This window comes from Spermophilus citellus, assembly GCF_964194105.1.
Source record: "Spermophilus citellus genome assembly, chromosome: 16".
Taxonomy (NCBI): Eukaryota; Metazoa; Chordata; class Mammalia; order Rodentia; family Sciuridae; genus Spermophilus; species Spermophilus citellus.
Window position 1 is genome coordinate 76,217,106 of NC_138196.1, and position 14,331 is coordinate 76,231,436.

A 14,331-nucleotide genomic window follows, 5' to 3' on the forward strand; every position below is an offset into this window, starting at 1 on the left:
ACTTCTCCATTTTACAAATGAAGAACCTGAGACTCAATGTCCTTCGGGAATTGAATGACAGAGCTGTAATCCATTCTTCCAAGGGTGGCCTGGTGCTCAGTGTCAGAAACCCATGAATCCAGACAGTTAAAAACACAGATGTTTGGAACCTCTATGATGTCCAGTGCACTATGACAGAGCGAGGAAACCTCAGTTTTCCACCAATAAATTTTCTCATTATAGGCTTCATTGTGCAATAATTTTCTACCTTTTCAATTCTACTTAGGCTGTTTACTTTTTTTCCCCCAATGTTAGCAGTTTTCACAGATTCATGCAAATGAATGAAATTCAGAGTCATGAATTTTGCTATTGCTTTTTTCTCCAGTGATTCTCTTGCTTTTACATCTTGCTGATATTCTCTGCAAATATGCCTTTATAAAGACATGCTGTCTGACTGAATGTTATAGACCTTGTCAACTTTGAAAAAGAAAATTCACACCTAGCAGATTGGCTTCTATTTACTTTGGTGTAGCTTTGTTTTCTGTTATAAAATAACCTCCTATCTGCTCCTGGATGAGTGTTCAGGCAGCTCTTAGATTCACATCCATTTTCATGGGACTTACCTCATTTAACATGTCTAGGGTGTGTCAGTGACTAATCAAACATGGGATATATTAGTAAGTAAATGGATAAAACTCCTTGTGTTCAGGGAGCTTGCATTCTGGTGGAAAAAACTAAAAGTGACAGCTCAATAAGCCTTATAATAGAAAGAAAATGGTAAGTGCTAAAAAATCAAAAAGCAAGAAAGGAGCACCCAAAGGGAGTAAAAAAAAAGTCCCCCAAAAGCTTGTGTATGAAACAATGAAGGTGCAGAGAAAAAATGATTGGGTTACCAAAGCCTTAAACTAGTCAGTGAACTAATCCCCCAGTGGGATTAACTGGGGTGTGGCTGGAGGAGGTGAGGCATTGGGGATGTGGCTTTGGGGTATATATCTTACATCTGGCAAGTAAAGTCTCTCTCTCTCTCTCTCTGCTTCCTCATCATCACGTGATCTGCTTCCCTTCGCCACATTCTTCCGTCATGTTGTTCTTTTCTTATCTGGAGACCTGAGGAATAAAGCCAGCTGTCAATGGACTGAGACCTCTGAAGCTGTGGGCCCTCAAATAAACTTTTCCTCCTCTAAAGTCATTCTGTCTAGTTTTTTTAGTCAAAACTGTGAAAAAGCTGACAAAAAAAGGTAGCGTGGCTAGAAGCTCTGACTTGGGCAGCTGAAGACCTAAAGGAAGGAGGAATTAGGAATTGATAGCTACCTTCACCACCTGGAGAGCCGGCAGCCCCAGGAGCCAATGGCCCCACACTTATAACATCATGAGTCCGTGTTCCCCAGGAGGGATCAAACCCACAGCCTTGGCCTTACCTGTTCCGTGGGTTGAGGGAGCTCACCTTCCAGGAATGCCCAAGGGACAGGTGCCAACAAGCCTCATGGGTGTGCTAAGGCTATCTGTGCCTTGGAATAGCACCTCTCTGATGAAACACAAATTCACTCCAGAATTCCATATTTAATTGTTCATTGACTGCTCCCAGTATATCCAGTTCTCCCCTAAATATTACAGCTGAAAGTTTCATGGCTCTAATAAACAATAATCAGGGTCTTTCTTGCTTCACTTTACACACATCATCTTACATAATCCTCACGATTACTCTCCAAAGTAATTATCTTCTTTTCATTAATGAGTAAAGAGCTCAGATAGATTAAGGAAGCTCCCCAAGTTAAAGTGGCCAGAAAATGCTCAAAAATGGTTTCCCACACAAACTCAGCTTGACTCTAGAGCCTACTGTTCTTCAATGTCAGGGTTTATTCAAAAAAGTTGACTGCATTAGATATGGAGGAAAACTTCAGATTAATCTAGTCCATACTTGGGCCCAGACACTGGAATTATTTTTCTGTTGACTTAAAGTCAAGAGCAGTTTGGATTAAATCACATGTACCCATGGCTAGCCTGGCCATCTTTCAACTACATCATGCAAAGTTTAAAAGAGCTACAGTATAAAGCCCTAGGAAGAATAACAACATGTCCCATGTCCCATTATTCCTTGGCTGGGAAGACCATGGCCTTCTGGCAAATATAATATTTTTTCTTTAAAATCCAATGAGGTGTTATTTCATTTGGAAAGCCATCGGTGACAAGGTAACATACTGTTACTATCTCCTTCCTCCAACTATTGCTGCCTTATCATGACACTTAAATCACACAATAACTTATAAATCACACATCTCTGTTCCTCTAAGATTGAGCCTCTTAGGGGAAATCACCATTTCATTCATCTCAGCATCTTAAGTATCTAAAATTAGACATATAGCTAACAAACATTTCTGATATATTTAATTCCCATTACCATAGGCAAATTATGATTAACACAGCCTGCAAAGTTCTATACTAACAGAGGCATACATAGCACTTTAAAGAAGACATGTCCACCTGGGCACAGTGGCACACAATTATAATCCCAGCAGCTCTGAAGGCTGAGGCAGGAGGATCCCAAGTTCAAATCCATCCTCAGAACTTAGGGAGGCTCTAAGCAACTTAGGAAGACCCTGTCTCAAAATAAAAAATAAAAAGGGATAGGGATGTAGCTCAGTAGTTAAGAGCCCCTGGATTCAATCCTCTGCCCAAACAAAAAGAAATGAAAGAAAAAGAAAACAAAAGATGTTCATTGCTTTTATTCAATTATTTATTAAGTCAATAATTCAAAAAGCACTCTATAGGGATACGGCTGCATCAATGATTATAGCGGCACAATTCACAATAGCTAGACTGTGGAACCAATCTAGATGCCCCTCAATAGATGAATGGATTAAAAAAATGTGGCATCTATACACAATGGAGTATTATGCAGCACTAAGAAATGACAAAATCATAGAATTTGCAGGGAAATGGATGGCATTAGAGCAGATTATGCTAAGCGAAGCTAGCCAAGCCCTAAAAAACAAATGCCAAATGTCTGCTTTGATATAAAGAGAACAACTAAGAACAGAACAGGAAGGAAGAGCATGAGGAAAAGACTACAGTAAACAAAGACAAATGGGGGGAGAGAAACGGAGAGAGAAGGGAAAGCACATGGAAATAGTAGGAGACCTTCAATGATACATAAAATTATAAGAGGTTATGAGGGGCAAGGGGGAGGGAAAAAAAGGGAGAGAATTGAACAACAGCAGGGGAGGTAGAGAGGGAAGATGGAAGGGGAGGGGAGGGGAGGGGGGATAGTAGGGTATAGGAAAGGTAGCAGAATACAACAGTCACTAATATGGCATTATGTAAAAATGTGAATATGTAACAGATGTGATTCTGCAATCTGTATTTGGGGTGAAAATGGGAGTTCAAAACACAATTTGAGTCAAATGTATGAAAGATGATATATCATGAGCTATGTAATGCTTTAAATAATCAATAAAAAAATAATTCAAATGTTTATAATAGAGTCACAACAAACTAAAGTTATTTTTAGTGAAACTCAAGTTTTTCTTGAAATTAATTTTGTAGAAGCTTCTTTACTTTTCTTAGGTGGGACCCCCTCTTTGTAGCCCTATCTAGTAGCCCTAGAGGTGACAAACCATTAGAGCTGTGCTCCTAGGCAAAGATGCTGCCTATCAGAAGGCAGAAATTCTCCTTCTTCAGCCTGCTATGTCTGTCCACGAAAGCTATGTCTCTCCCTGCTGCAGAATAGGGTATTTAAAAAACAGAAAAAATAAAGATCTATGATCAGAAAATTTGCTTTCAGATCCCAATAAATGAATGTGTACAGACCTCTGCTTTTTTCTTTTACAACATAAAAAGACATGGGTAATGGCTGCTCAGTTGACTTCCTGGCAAGATTGCAAATCAACTGAGCAGGGCTTATAAAAGTGCTGAGTCAGCTGCTAAATACTGGACTGGTCCTAGTTATTGTTATGAAGCCATATTTTATTCCCATGCATGGCATCTCTCATTCTAACATCAATATCAGTCTTCATTTCGGTATTTCAAAGGATAATAAAAATAAATGCAAACGAAACTTGTTTCATCTCAAACCTTAGAAGAAGTTCCCACATTCATAAACCTTTCACAGAATTTTATCAGTCCATGACATGGAGAGAAATTATTCTGCATGATCAGACATTGGATGAAACAGGAACTTTACAACGGTTGACTTCAGTGACATTCAGTCATGGGACACGGAGTTCTCCTGAGTCCCTGCCTAGGTTATGTCATTTTGGTGAGTGCCCTTGGAGCCGACCATTTCCTTCGAGGGTGTCTGCAGGAAGTTAACAAGTTAAAAGACCCTGGAACTGCAGCACTACTAGTGACCCCTGTCACCCCTTCCCCCCATGATCAGCACAGAGGACATCCCACCGGTTCCTCACAAAGACAAGGAAGGCCTAGCAAGCAACTCACATGGCTCGTGCTTACAGAAAGTTCTCCTCCCAGGTCAGTGAAGCATGTTCCTACAGGCAATCACAAAAACAGAAAAGGGACCTCTGTGGTGGCAAAGACCTTCTTCATTTTATATTAAATGAGGTCTAATTTTTACATGCTTTAGCTACCAGTATAGAAATAACCATAATTGGGAATTGGAATGTTTACTGTAGATTTTGTCTAAGGCACTTAGAGCACAAAGCTTTTAAAAAATTATTCAATTTTCTAAATTGCACCCTGCATTTATGAGATCCCTCCAGGACAAGAAGATTGAATTTTGGACTTCCCATTAGAATACATAAAACCCCAAACAAATAAATCAAGATGGCACTAAAGATGTTAATCCCCCAGAGTGATTTATAAAGATAGATGTTCAACTCTTTTCCTGAATGTTAACAGAATGAGAGTTGCATTAAAAATTCTCCATCTACAATTCCCAAACCATGGATTTGGGAACATATTGATAAAATTCACTTTTATTATGGCATCTTAAGATACCTTATTCATGTTTGGATGGTCTGGAGCAAACAGAAAATTAACACTTTGTGTATCCGTGTGTCACAATTTTTCCCTTCTCTTCAACCCCTGCTTAAGAGCTGTCTGTCTTCACTTAAGTCTTTAAACAAGTTTTTAACTTTGTTTTTATTAAGAAAAAGGTATTAAGAATAGCATCCACTGTACATAAGAAGTTAACGTAAGATTCAGGATTAGTGATAGGATATTATAGAATGTCAAATGACATTTATTTTATGAAAATAAGAATAACAATAAAGAGTAGGACAGTTCAGTGAAAGTGTGAATGTCCACATACTATAATGTCTTAAAATTTTCATTTGATAAAATGTCTTACTAGACAGGACACATTCTTGTGGACACCAATATTTGCAAATATTTGAAATGCCATGGTGAATCACCAAGGTCAGAAAGATAAAGAAGAACTGATGTAGAAAAACAGAATGAGAAGCAGGAAGACCATAGTTTGCTTGAATGTTTGAAGTCATTTGATGGATACAGCAATAATAGAGTTGAAGTCCCATCAAGGTCGACGTCCTGATAAGGACTAAATGATGCCCACATTCTCCTAGAAACCCAGGGACAGGGTTATTGATCATTTCAATGATATTATAATTAAATACATAGATAGATGATAGATGTCAGACAGATACAAGACATTGATATTTGAATGAAGCAAAAAAATACACTCTATTAAGAAGTATCATATAGTTTGGTATTTCCATTTTAGATGAACGACCATGGTTGGCATACTGCTGGGATGGGTTTTGAAAAAATGATACAGCTACCACTAATAGTAAGCATCTTCTTTGATCTTGCTATCTGCAAGGAGGAATGGTAAAAATGGAATTTTATTTCTATTATTATCAACTAATATTTACCAAGAGTCTACTGGTAGATGCCGTCATGAGCAATGTTTCATTTTATCCTCACAAGATCCTTGTGAGAGGGATCATTATCTCTTTCCTCCACCTTATGAATGAGTAAACAGCTCAGACATGATAAATAATTCAGTCCAAGAAAGTGTTAGAGCTCCACTTAGAACTGAAGTATAGCTCTTAGCCTTCCACTTCCTCTCGGCAGCACACACTAACCATTTTTATTCATTTAACTGGCACTTATTAAGTTAGGTGTTGTGGAGAAAGTGATATAGTCCTAGTTAATGGCACGGGTTTAGAGCCAGATGGTCTAGTCTAAAATCCTCGCTTTGTCATTTAGGAGCTCTTTAGCCTTGGTAAAGTTACTTATCCTCTCTAAGCATTAACTGCCTCATCTATAAAATGAGAATTACAAATAAAGCCTATTCCAGAAGTTTTGATAATTAAAGAAGGTTTTGTATATAAATCACTTGGCTCCACGCCTAAATCAAAGCAGACATTTAGTAAATGGTAGCTGCTGTAATTGTGACAAATGCACCATGGCTTCTGCCCTCAGAAACCATGGACTGAGGAGGGTCGATTAGATGGGCACTGAGTGACTCTTATACATAATGCAAAATGGCATGGTAAGAGTTGAAAGAGTGATACATTCTTGGGCATCATTTTGGAGGAGGCCACATTCTATTAAGTCCCTGAGGAACTGGCTTCTGTAGACTCAGTGGTAAGGCCAGGAAGTGCTTGATTGATAAGCAAAGAGAACAGCCATGGCTCCTGCATGTGCTTAGGAGCCCAGCAGGAGGCAAGACTAGGAAACCTCACTGGAGACTTGAATGCACAGCCACAGAATCTGCCATTTATTTACAGGAAGTGGTGAAACCTCTGGAGACTGTTAAGAGAGGAGTGGCAGGAATGTGCTAGAACCCTTAAGTAAGGTGTAGGTGCGAAATGTACCCCTGATTGAAAAGGAAAATATGACGATCATGTAGGCCAGCTGAAGAGATATGGAAATAAAAGGAGCAGTAATTGTGTAATCCTGACTGGTGGAAGGTAATGCAGAGGAAAGAAAGATGGATGAGAACAACAGACACATAAAACAGACAGTATTTAAAAAAAACCTGGGCACAAGGAGCAAGGGAGAGGAAAAAATCAAAACATGACTGAAATTTCAAATCTGAGTTGAGAGGAGAGCAGAGGGAGAGAGAGAGAAAGAGAGAGAGAGAGAGAGAGAGAGAGAGAGAGAGAGAGAGAGAATAGACCACCTTTGCAGAGCAGATGGTGAGCCCTCTTGTGAATGTACTTTTTTTTTTATTTGTTAATTATTTTTTTTAATTATTTTATTGTTGGTTGTTCAAAACATTACATAGTTCTTATTATACCATATTTCACAGATTGATTCAAGTGGGTTATGAACTCCCATTTTTACCCCGTATACAGATTGCTGTGTCACATCAGTTACATTTCCATTGATTTACAAATTGCCTTTCTAGTAACTGATGTATTCTGCTGTCTATCCCATTCTCCACTGTCCCCTCACCCCTCCCCTCCCCTCCCCTCCCCTACTCTCTCTCCATCCCCTCTACTATAAATCGTTTCTTCCACTTATATAATTTTTCTCCTACTCCTCCTTCCTCTTATATGTAATTGTGTATAACCCTGAGGCTCACCTTCCAGTTCCATGCAATTTCCCTTAACTCTCACTTTCCCTCCCACCTATCATCCCTGTTTAATGTTATTCTTCTTCTCCAGCTCTTCGTCTCTACCCTGTCCTTGGTTACTCCCCTTATATCAAAGAAGACATTTGACATTTGTTTTTTAAGGATTGGCTAGCTTCACTTAGCATAATCTGCTCTAATGCCATCCATTTCCCTCCAAATTCTATGATTTTGTCATTTCTTATTGCAGAGTAATACTCCATTGTGTATAAATGTGAATGTACTTTTTAAAAGCAGACATTTGCAACTGGACTGTTACATATAGGAGTTAAGAGGACAATCAGATCTGTGGGACTGCAGCTCAGGAGAACCTTTCAGTCATGGTGGAACCTGATTTAAGAGCAATCTCCACAAGACTGAGAAGTGGAATGTATTCTGATAAATGAAATTGCTGAGGCAGAAAAAACAAAAATTGTATACAGAGAGGGGGAAAGGGTCATAGAAAAGAGAAAGGAGGAAGGGTCCAGAATGTTAATAAGCATCACAAAGCCAAGAAAGAGGAAGCTGTAAGTAAAATATAAGGTCACCAGTGCAAAACAGAACAGGGCAGCCAATGATAGAAAGACTCATAAAAGCCTGATACTAACCTTGGAAAATAAGAACTCATGGGTGCAACCACTTTGGTTATTTTTGACAGTTTCTTATGTCGAATGTGGAGATACTATGTGAACCAGCAATTCCTCCAGGTGTGTACCAAGAAGTGAAAATGCATGTCCACACACGGCATTATTCGTGATGCTCAAGGTCACACACAACTCAAATGCCCATCAAATGATGAACGGAGGAACAAAACATGCATCACTTCACATTATTATATTATTTGTCAATTCAAAGGAATGAAGTACTCATATGAGCTAAGGCATGCATCAACCTTGAAAATATTGTGCTAAATGAAAGATAACAATCCCATAAGACCACAGCTTGTGACTCCATTTACATAGACGTGAGTCATTCAGTGAGGCACATTCTGAGAAACGCATTGCACAGGCAACACAGCAGACACTTGGGCAAACCTAGCTGATAGAAGTGGGATAACATAGGGTAGCCTTTGCTCCTAGGCTACAACCTTGTACAGAATGTTACTGTGCTGAATGTTGTATGCCGCTGTAACTCAATGGTCAGTACCTAAACCTATCTAAACATAAGAGAGGTACAGTACAAATAAACACCAGGCAGTAGGAGTTTTTTAGCTCCATTATAATCACATGGAATAAGAATTCTTATGTGTATAGTTATTAAACAAAACAATATATTCTTGTAACTTCTTTGAACCAAGTGGTTTAGGCAATTATTGCTTCAAAACTCATTAGTGAACTAATTAATGGTTGTGGGAAATCCTATCATCCCACCCTCATGAGCTTTTGCAAAAGGAATTGATACTTCTGAAATTATAGGACATATACCTCAGTACCTCAGAAAACTTCCTTCCAAGGTTCCTTCCACCTTCCTTCTCACACTAGAATTTGTCACTCAGAGAAAATAGGATTTTTCAAGCAAATGGTTCAATACCATTCATTTACAATCCTCTGAGCTACCTCATTAGTGTTATAGAACTGAGACACCATAGCTTCAGGGCCCACATTACATAAGATTCTGAGAGAGAGAAAGATAGAGATAGATAGATAGATAGAGAGAGAGAGAGAGAGAGAGAGAGAGAGAGAGAGAGAGAGAGAGAAGAAAGACCCCATAGAGAAAGAGAATTAGAACCAGACTTCATGGGCATTATATATAAAATAAAATACGTAACTCATATTCCGTGAGCAGTCGGAGTCACTAGAGATTAAGCAGTGGGGTAGGGGTATGAAAATTCAGTTTTCAGGATGGTAATTTGGTTCTGAGGAAAAGAATAAATTTGTATGAGAGTCTCTGTTCAGACCAACCAGGGGAGAAATCTACTGGAGTGAAAGAAAAAGATCTAAAGATGAGGAGTTGTCAAGAGTGTCAAAAGAGCAAAATTCGTGTTCAGGTTCCATCTAAGGGTCCCACAGATTACACTGTAGCCAGGTGTGGTGGCACACACCTGTAATCCCAGCAGTTTGGGAGCTGAGGTAGGAGGATCACAAGTTCAGGCCAGCCTCAGCAATTTAATGAGACTCTGTCTCAGAATTTTAAAAAGGGCAAAGGGCTTGGGGTACTCAATGGTAGAATACCCCTGGGTTCAATTCTCAATAGCAAAACAAAAAGTTAAAAATATTGTAAATTTAAGTAAATATTTTATTCTCTTTGACATTTAATCTTTTCATTTGTAAAGAGAGAGGATTGGACAAAAATGGTTTTTAAGTGGGTCATTCTTACCTAGTTATCATTTTATTTAAAAATTATAGAGATTATATTCTTGTTGATATTCCCAGCCAGAAAATAAAGTCTTTGTGATTGCAATAGTTCCTTTATGAAGTACTAGACCCCTAAGTGATGTGTCTATTAAGTGATAGATTACTGAGCAGTTTGCCTTTTATTAATCTCTAGAATTTTTGATGTGCTAAGTAGATCTTTTTGTAACTTACCTGAGAAAAAAGCATGTGCACAGACAAAATCTACTAGTCCTTCTTCAAATTATTAAACTTTAAGATTTTGATAATCTGAATGAATCTATCATAAAAATGTATAGCTCAAAAGACCTGAAAACACTCAAGGCAAGTGTGGGTTAATGATGACTCTATCTTCTTGATAGTGTGTAAGAACGATTCCTTGCTAAGATACTGCAGAAACTAATCCAATAGTGTTTTGTGGGCTATTATTTTGCTCAATTCACTCAATGAACTGGAGTCGAAGGTGGCCAACAGAACACTACTTTATTTCTTCTCCAAGCATCCCCTTTCAACCCACCCTATTCCAATCTAGTAAAAACCAATCAATTTCAGTCATTAAAAAGGCAAGCCATTTAACAAAATCATCTTCTTCTTGAAAAGTCAGTATATCCTGGTGGGTGCAGTGTAGCACGTCTCTAATCCCCCAAACTTGTCATGCCGAAACAGGAGGATTGCAAGTTCAAGGCCAGCCTCAGCAACTTGTGAGGCCCTAAACAACTTAGCAAGATCCTGTCTCAGGATAAAAAATAAAAAGGGTGACAAAGTAGCCCTGGGTTCAATATCTAGTACCAGAAACAAAAGCAAAAAAAAAAAAAAAGTAAGAAAATAAGTCAGTATCCTGATTAGTATTGCAACAATAATGTGTAATGTAGAGAACATATAACTAAAGGAATACTAAACTTTTAATGTTTAATAATTTAAGAAATTGAAATATACATAATATTTGTAAACATTTCTCATTAATAAATAGCAGAATTATATAAGAATATAACACATAAAATGTTTTAAATTCTAATTTTTCAGCAAAATGAGAAAATATTATAATAACACCCCCACTAATAATGTCTTTCATTTTGGCCACCAATTATATGACCATTCTGATTCTGCCAAATTTTTTATAAATCATCATAGGGACCCTGAAAAGTCACTATTGTAGAAACAAAGGAAACTGACATTCATGGAAAATAATTAACTATTCCCAAAGTAGTGCTAGATATCTAATTATTTCAAAACCATTTAAGTTTAGCAGAGAGACAAAAAATAACCACAAACTATTACTAGATCAAATTACTATTTTCTGAGGTCTTTCTGTGCTTTGTCATCTATCTGGCTACTGGCAAATATAATCAGCAAATGGGCCGCTCAGCCCCTTTCCATTGTAGAACAAGAAATAAAAATATTATACAATCTTTAAAAATATCTAGTTTTCAAACTTTGACAGAAGTGTGAGGTGTGCAAATGTAAAATTTGAATGAGCAAAGTGATCAGCAATATCATACTCATCTCTCTGAAAAATTGTGTGTGAGCACACACACACAAAGACACAGGCGTACACTTTCCGGGGAATGAAACCCCAGAGCCTTAAGCTGATAAGCAAGTGCTCTACCCCTGAGCTACATCCCCAACCCTTTGGATTTTCAAAATTTTGAGTTTAATAGTCCCTAAATAGTCCAGGCTGTGCTCTACCTTACAGTCCTACCTCAGGCCTCCAAGTCCCTGGGACTACAATGTGCCACCATATCCAGCTTCTCTGAAGAACTTTTTTTTTTTTTAATGAAATCTCAAATGAATAGTATTTGGGGGATTTCTTTTTTCTCTTATAGGTAGATTAGAGAGAAATTTTGTTTTAATGAGAGTGTACTTGTTTTCAGTGGTATAAGTACATATTTTATACCATTTGCAGATGGCAACATTTAAATGAGACCTATCGACTTTAAAAATGTGAACTGTGACAGGTGAGAACATAGTGAATTCATTTGGACTTTCAAAAAGGAAGAAGACCATTCTCTATTTTAAAAGCCAGAGATACACATGCATAATCAAAATGTAATGTGCAAACAGCTGTAGGTATGAGATGTTCAGGGAACAAGTAGGGAAATCTAAACACAGGCTTGGTAAAGATGTCAAGAGGATTTGTAATTGAGTGCAGACTAGACAGCAGCATCCTGAGAAATTGACTTCCCAGAGCAGACATGCCTTGCAGTGTCTCTGTGGGTTAATATCAGCAAGGGTCCTAGTGGACACTCAAAGGGTGCATCTGAAGCCCCCTGTCAGTTTCACAAGCAGCATCCAGTATGTGACCATAATATTCATTTAATCTACACATGATTTTTTCCACTAGAAAATCCCAAAACTTATCTTAATTCAGCAGGTCACACCACTGAATAAGTGATCGAGCTCAAATAGCTGTATGTCTTGGGAATATAAAGAACAACCTGAAGAGCTCAGAAACAGAACCAAATACACATGAAGACATTGCTCCTGATGTAGAACTCGGGGTAACAATTCACTACAGCAGTGACGCTGATGACACAGCATTCTTTCCAAGTGAAGTAATAAAACCATCTCACCCCATATTCAAAAAGAGATTCTACATTTTTACTACATAAATGTGAATAAGCAAAGATCAAGATTTTACATGATATGGTAAGAGAAAACCTTTACTACATAACTAGATAGGAGGAATTTCTTATGACAAAAAAAGTTAAAATTTTTAAAAATTTATATGTGAAAGTCTTGACATCCACTGACTCCAAAAAACATTTTCATAACCGACTGCCTACAATTTTTAAATTATCTATCCATGTTCCCTATAGTATGTCATTCCAAGTTAACACCTATTCAAATTACAATGCTGTGGTTTCTGATAAAGTTTAGTGATTTAATAAAATCAAATACCCATATACTGAGCATGCACTAATGGTCTCTCAGAAAGTGTGTGTTTGCTATAGAATACTGAAGATCAAAACAGAGGGGCAAAGAAGAAAGAAGGAGAACAAAAAAAAAAAACATAAATTATTTTCTCTCTTGCTCTCTCCTCCCTGTCTATGGTGTCTCCTTGAGAGTTCCAGGATGAGATCACTCTTCACATGGGTTCCTACTTACTGGTTGGCCTTCGGTGGGTCTATCTGTTTCTAAGTCATTAGCTGGAATGCTGGGGTGATATTGAGGGATGTCAGACCTGTCAGTCAGAGCAGCCATGTGGGAGGTCCTTAAAGGGCTCCTACAATGTCAGGGTGCCTTTTTTGTTGTTTTTTTTTTTTTATAAGAAAGAAATGTTTTACAAAAAAGATGCTCTTTGATCCTCTTTAAAAATCATCAAACTGCAGTATGACTCCATGGTTTTCCTGGATTTGTTTGGAACTGTCATAAGGGGAAAGAGATTTCACCTGGGGAATTGTTTTTGATGCTTCTATATAATAAGGCATACACATAAGTTAAACATTGAACACAGGAACACAGATGAGTCTGTAGCAACACCCCCACCCTCACACATGCTCACTCAGAAAAGCATACTGCCATCTGTATTAGTCATTTTGTAACTTTGTATTTTAAAGTTTGTTTGTAATGTTTTCCTAAAGCTATGCAAGTAGGAACTGCATAATTTTTGACTGCCCAGTGAAGAACTTTCAGTAATTATTGATCCAAAGGATGTATTTCTGCTATAGATTTTTATAGTTTTACAGTTAAGTTTTCTGCATCAGCACAACAAGAAATCCCAAGAATCTGACAAGGATCTCAAATATCAGAACAATTCGTTGGCACCAGCAAAGGGTAATATTTCTGGTATGGTTTAGCTATTAGGTATCCCCAAAAGCTTATGTGTGAGACAGTGGAAGAAAGCTTAAAGGTAAAATGAATGGGGAAAATGAATTTAACCGACTCAATCCATTCATCCTCTGACAGGGTCTAACTGTGGACAGGTAGGATGTGGCTGGAGAAGGGTTCCTAATCGAGAGAGAAATAGGAAAGAGTGTGCATTGATCACATTGATCACTTTGCGAATGGTACCATTTGCTAATGATCATCTATCAACTAACTTTTTAAAATCACTAACTTCAAATCAAAACATGAAAAAAAGGAAAAATAACTTTTGGACTAAAAACTTGAGTGTTGAAGAATAGCAGAGATGAAGAAGTGATTTAAGAAATGTGAGAAAATACTTAGAAACTGGACAGATTGACTGGGGCACGGTGGGAAGAATGAGTCCAGTCATATTTCAGGCCCATGGAATGCCACAAGCAAAAGTGAATGAATTGCAAAGAGAGCTAGGCTAAGCAGGAGAGAGTTCAGAGCATCACATGGACTCGCTGTTCTAATTTAGCACACCTGATGCATGCACCACTAGAATATCCCAGTCGTTATAAGTTTGATTATATCCAGAGACAGACTCTCCCCAGAGAAGATTGATGAACCAAGTCACCATCAGGCACAAACATTCACAAACAGTCGTTGAAAAGTTGTTTATCAATAATAGCAACATGA